Source organism: Coregonus lavaretus (assembly GCF_964263955.1).
Source record: "Coregonus lavaretus genome assembly, chromosome: 31".
NCBI classification, from domain to species: Eukaryota; Metazoa; Chordata; class Actinopteri; order Salmoniformes; family Salmonidae; genus Coregonus; species Coregonus lavaretus.
The window spans coordinates 34,151,916-34,158,120 of NC_140018.1; the positions used below are offsets into that span (position 1 = coordinate 34,151,916).

Below are 6,205 nucleotides of genomic sequence, written 5' to 3' on the forward strand. Positions count from 1 at the left end.
ATCTCAGTCTCCGCACTTGAACCCAATTGAAAACCTGTGGTTTGAATTGAAGAGGGCAGTCCATAAGCACAGACAAAGGATATCAAGGATCTGGAAAGATTCTGTATGGAGGAATGGACTAAGATCCCTCCCAATGTCTTCTCCAATCTCATAAAACATTTTAGAAAAAGGCTCAGTGCCATTATCCTCGCAAGGTGTGGTATTGAAAGGTATTGAAAACAGGGGTGCCAATAATTTTGACCCCAATCTTTTTTTAGAGAAAATCTTGTATAAAATAATATATATTTTTGGGAGCATACAATATACTGTAGCTCCTTATTTGTATTATTTAATTTATACAGTCTTTTTTCCCACCCTTTTTAAGGGTGCTAATAATTTTGGATCAGACTGTACATATAGTGCTTAAGACACAAAATTCTAGGCGAGTAGTACCCTGTTCCTGTTCACAAGCAAGCTGTAATTTCTGCTCTCTTACAGTTGCTGCTCAGCTTGGCTTTAGCTCAAGGCTATTTTCACACCTGCCAAAATATCACTGAACTTTTATTTAATCCACAAGACACTTTGCACCGTACTGGACTCTGTACTCTAATGTACTTTACTCTACTCAACTCAACTAAACTCTACTATAGTTGAAGTGTTCTGTTGTTGTTTTTCAGAAAACATTGCTCTGCCAGTTTAAATTCAACTGCCCCTAAAAAGAAACTATCCCTTTGAAAACGGCCTATGTGGCATCGATATGAGTCAGAAACATTTATTATAGTATCACAATTTACTACAATGTGTACAGTGGCTTGCGAAAGTATTCACCCACCTTGGCATTTTTTCTATTTTGTTGCATTACAACCTGGAATCAAAAATGATTTTTTGGGGGTTTGTATCATTTGATTTACACAACATGCCTATCACAAAAAAACGGAAAACTTGAGCGTGCATAACTATTTACACCCCCAAAGTCAATACATTGTAGAGCCACCTTTTGCAGCAATTACAGCTGCAAGTCTCTTGGGGTATGTCTCTATAAGCTTGGCACATCTAGCCACTGGGATGTTTGCCCATTCTTCAAGGCAAAACTGCTCCAGCTCCTTCAAGTTGGATGGGTTCCGCTGGTGTACAGCAATCTTGAAGTCATACCACAGATTCTCAATTGGATTGAGGTCTGGGCTTTGACTAGGCCATTCCAAGACATTTAAATGTTTCCCCTTAAACCACTCGAGTGTTGCTTTAGCAGTATGCTTAGGGTCATTGTCCTGCTGGAAGGTGAACCTCCGTCCCAGTCTCAAATCTCTGGAAGACTGAAACAGGTTTCCCTCAAGAATGTCCCTGTATTTAGCGCCAACCATCATTCCTTCAATTCTGACCAGTTTCCCAGTCCCTGCTGATGAAAAACATCCCCACAGCATGATGCTGCCGCCACCATGGGATGGTGTTCTCGGGGGGATGAGAGGTGTTGGGTTTGCGCCAGACATAACGTTTTCCTTGATGGCCAAAAAGCTCAATTTTAGTCTCATCTGACCAGAGTACCTTCTTCCATATGTTTGGGGAGTCTCACAACATGGCTTTTGGCGAACACCAAACGTGTTTGCTTATTTTTTTCTTTAAGCAATGGCTTTTTTCTGGCCACTCTTCGGTAAAGCCCAGCTCTGTGGAGTGTACAGCTTAAAGTGGTCCTATGGACAGAAACTCCAATCTCCTCTGTGGCGCTATGCAGCTCCTTCAGGGTTATCTTTGGTCTCTTTGTTGCCTCTCTGATTAAAGCCCTCCGCCTGGTCCGTGAGTTTTGGTGGGCGGCCCTCTCTTGGCAGGTTTGTTGTGGTGCCATATCCTTTCAATTTTTTTATAATGGATTTAATGGTGCTCCGTGGGATGTTCAAAGTTTCGGCTATTTTTTTATAACCCAACCCTGATATGTACTTCTCCACAACTTTGTCCGTGACCTGTTTGGAGAGCTCCTTGGTCTTCATGGTGCTGCTTGCTTCGTGGTGCCCCTTGCTTAGTGGTGTTGCAGACTCTAGGGCCTTTCAGAACAGGTGTATATATAATAATATAATAATATGCCATTTAGCAGACGCTTTTATCCAAAGCGACTTACAGTCATGCGTGTATACATTTTTGTGTATGGGTGGTCCCGGGGATCGAACCCACTACCTTGGCGTTACAAGCGCCATGCTCTACCAGCTGAGCTTCAGAGGACCACATACTGAGCTCATGTGACAGATCATGTGACACTTAGATTGCACACAAGTGGACTTTGGTTAACTAATTATGTGACTTCTGAAGGTAATTGGTTGCACCAGATCTTATTTAGGGGCTTCATAGCAAAGGGGGTGAATACATATGCACGCACAACTTTTCCGTAATTTATTTTTTTGAATTATTTGAAACAAGTAATTTTTTTCATTTCACTTCACCAATTTGGACTATTTTGTGTATGTCCATTACATGAAATCCAAATAAAAATCCATTTAAATTACAGGTTGTATTGCAACAAAATAGGAAAAACGCCAAGAAAATAGGTTAATTTTGGTCATAAAGTTAGTCTCGTCTAAAACTGAGTTTGGAACATCAGCGCTTCACAACGAGTTACTGAAGGTTGGGTTTGGATTACAATTATGTCAACAAATCATCATGCTCCCTTTTGCCAAGCTCCACGTGCAAATCGCCCCTCCACCCACTTCGCTTCCCTTCATTGAATGGGGCTCTGTTGTTTCATCGCCCCCAACGTGTTCAAAGGATCACAGGCCCTATATGAATTAATCATGCCTCCACAGCCAATGTTCTATGGTTTGCTGGCTAGTATTTGGAATAGGTGCTTGGAGTTTATCTGTCTCCAAGTCTGCACCAGTAATACTAGTTGGTATGCAATGACCGGTGGTGGTGAGTATAACCAGAGATACTGGAATATAGCTAATGATCTCTCTGGTATAATTTAGCTAACAACGTTAGCTTGATAACGTGATTTGCTGGTTTTGTAGGTAGCTATCTTTTGATAAAGCGAGGCAGGCTAGCTAAAATTAGCTAGCGAAGCAGGCTAGCTAACGTTTTAGCTAACATTAGTGTAGCTAGCGTAGAATCCCGTATTATCGGCATATTCAACAGCGTTTAAGAAATATATTACCTTCAACAGTGTTATCTTGTGATCAAGCCTTCAATGTTTTGTGATTATTGGTGTCGTAAAAATGTTAGCTAACGGTTTAGCAATTAGCAAGTTTGACATTTCATTTGAAATATCACTGTTATCTGCTTTTGATAAGCGGTTTAGCAAAAAAATACGTCCCGTATTATCTGTATACGGCCCCCAGTTATTGGGCACCTTACTATTTTGTTCAATTACAAGATATATCCGTTTAATTTTGTTGAAAAAAGAGACACCAACCACGTACCCGAAGTGTTTACTAGATAGTTGACTAGTTGGCTAGTCTTCCGGTAAAAAATAATGATTTGCCTGTCAACTTTTCATTGCGTAGCCCGGTGCGCCCTCTTGTGGACTCTTAAAAAATTGTTCTTCACCAACATATTCAGTGTTGTAACCAAATGAAATATGAGTATTAATAATTTACATCAAATACACTTTAATTTCAGTTATGTGCATTAACATAAAACAGTGAAAACACTGTTGGAGTTTGTGTTGCAGAGGTGCACTTGGAAAGTAAAGGAAGAAATACACAAGATGGGTTCAAAAAATATATATATTATATTTTAGACATTTATTTTTTTGAACAAATAAATAATTTCATATGAACACAAACAAAACAAACAATTAAATCTCGACCTCCATCCCTATATTGTCACAAAAATCACAATAAAAATCCAGCTCCACCGCTACCTCTTGATCCCACTGCACACACCTGCAGTGGAACCAGTGCTGGCAAAAGTCACAGCCAGTGGCGGCTCCTGAAAAAATTCTCAGGGGGGGCAATTTTTCTGATGATTTAGGTGACCTACACACATTTTAAAAAAGATATGTCCAGCAACAACATGAAGACAGGGGCAGCATATAAGTCAATACTGATATACACATTACTTGCTTCAAAAAGGCCTCATGGTTGAATTGGAAATATGTGCACCTGAGCAAGCAGGAGCTTTTGATAGAGGCTACTGAAAACATTGATGCAAGTTATTGGTAATAAGAAATTTTTATAGACTTCCATATTCTGCCCTCTTGTATAGATTTGTGAAAATGAACAGTGATAGACATTTTGCCTGAAAACAGAATTTGAAAATAATTTCTAGAAAAGGTAAACACAGCTATCTGTATGGCTTTGTAAATATGAACAACCATATTCTGGCCAATTGTATAGATTTGTAAAAAAAATTGTTTACTTTTTTTAAAATGAAAAATAACTATTTGAAACAACATCAACTGTGAACTGATTTGGGCGTGTGTGTGTTAAAGAGACAGACAGGGAGGGACAAAGAGAGAGAGAGGCTACATTACTTGTACTGAAACTGTTCTCTTCTCTCTTTCAATGCAGCAAAGCGGTCAATGACTTTCTCATTGAAATCAGGCATGCTGAGGACTAGTTTACTAGTTACTTTTTAGCTTGCTGCATGATCAAATTCAGCTGATGCGCATAGCAATGCACGTAATGGCCTTTCTTGAAATGCTCACGCACCTTTTGCCTTCTCTCGCCTCATCACACTGGCTCCATCGTAAGCTTGCGCAATGAGTTTGACTTTCACGTCGTCGGCAAAAAGACCGTTCAGTCTCTCCAAAAGCACACTGGCGATTGAGACTGAGGTTGATTCCGAGATGGGAAGGAACTCAAAAAAGCGCTCCTGCACTTTGTGGTTGTCTCTTTGATGTGAACTTCTTTCAAAGAGACAATCGAGTTGCACTGAACGCTATAGCCATCTTGATAGTAGTACGTGAATTGATTGATGCTGCTACCCGCTCTTTTCTTAGTTACGTTCATGGTTACGTTACGTATGACGAAAGCGCGTAAGTGCAAGCCCTCAGAAACCCATAGAGATTGTATTGAAAGCTCTGAAATTTGAAAAAAATAGATTTTACATGGGAGTCTATGACAGACTTCTGGGCGATTTTCAACCTGACTGAAATCGCCCCAAAAGGGGGGGGGGGGCATTTGAAGCACGACTTTAGCCTGATTGGACATTTAGTGGCAGTGTGGCACTGTGGCAGATCAGACGTCTAGATTACAACACTGATAACTACTGTTGCCGTGATATAATTGATTCGAAAAAAAATCCCTTCGTTTTCCCGTTTGGCAGTGCGTCGCCCATATCGCCCTATTGAACACACCGCCCCTGGTCACAGCACACCCATGGCACCTCGGATCTACACTCCTGAGAGGACCTTGCAGGCGGATCACGCTCCCCGCAGCGAGCACAGCAGGTGGTGTCTTCTTTTATAAAAAATTAAATAATAATACAAAAAATTGATTAAAATATGGTTTTGCAAAATGTAGAAGTTCTTCAACAACAATAGTAATTGATACAACTGAGAGAGCGAGAAAAACAGATTATGAAGTACCTGAGAGTGGTGCCATGGGTGGTGTGACAGATGTGACCGGTGTAGCTTTTCTCTTCCTTTTCTGTGCTGCAGTTTGAGAAAAAGTAGTGTTAGACAGAGCATGTTGCATGAAAACCCTTTTCAACTTTTTTTACATCAATACCTCTGGAGGAAGCTGCAGAGGTTTTGGAGGAGGCGGAGATGACTTGAGGGCTGGTGCTATGTACTGTAGATATATAAAGATATATATATATTTTTTTTACATTGCTGTTTTATAAAACAGATAACAAACAGTCATTTTTTCATAATTTAACATGTGTTTACCTGTGGAGGTGGTGGTATTCAAATTGCAGGGGGCAGAGACACCAGACGAGGCTGCTATGGTGGTGTGACCAGGGGAGACGGAGGAGGCAGTTGGTCCAGAGGAGGCCGTGTTGGTGGTGACAGACATGGGGGGTGGTGTGCATTGGGGTGGTGGTGGACAAAACCGCCGACGATGGCTTGGAGGAGCTGGTGTTTGTAATGGTGGGGTTGAGGGGCCGACGATGGTGTGGCCGGGAGAGTAGGCATGTGGCCTTCTTCTGCAGCTGGGGACTCCGGCGGCTCCTACAGGTGTTGCACACTGGGAGGCACTTGCAGCTGTCAGGAGTGGTTCCAGCAGGGGGTCCAGCAGAGGCGATGGCGTCAATGGTCTCATCCATGGCAGCCCTCTCCTGTGCCCTCTGTGTTCTGAGG

General features: G+C 41.6%; 1 long non-coding RNA gene across 1 annotated transcript; it reads right to left on the reverse strand.

Annotated features, from left to right (window-relative positions):
* Nucleotides 1-5,437: 5,437 nt before the first annotated feature.
* LOC311106602 lies at nucleotides 5,438-5,821 on the reverse strand. The gene is made up of 3 exons (XR_014610342.1): nucleotides 5,795-5,821; nucleotides 5,634-5,696; nucleotides 5,438-5,557 (listed from the first exon to the last, which is right to left on the reverse strand). It is a non-coding gene; the product is annotated as an uncharacterized lncRNA (long non-coding RNA).
* Nucleotides 5,822-6,205: the final 384 nt, after the last annotated feature.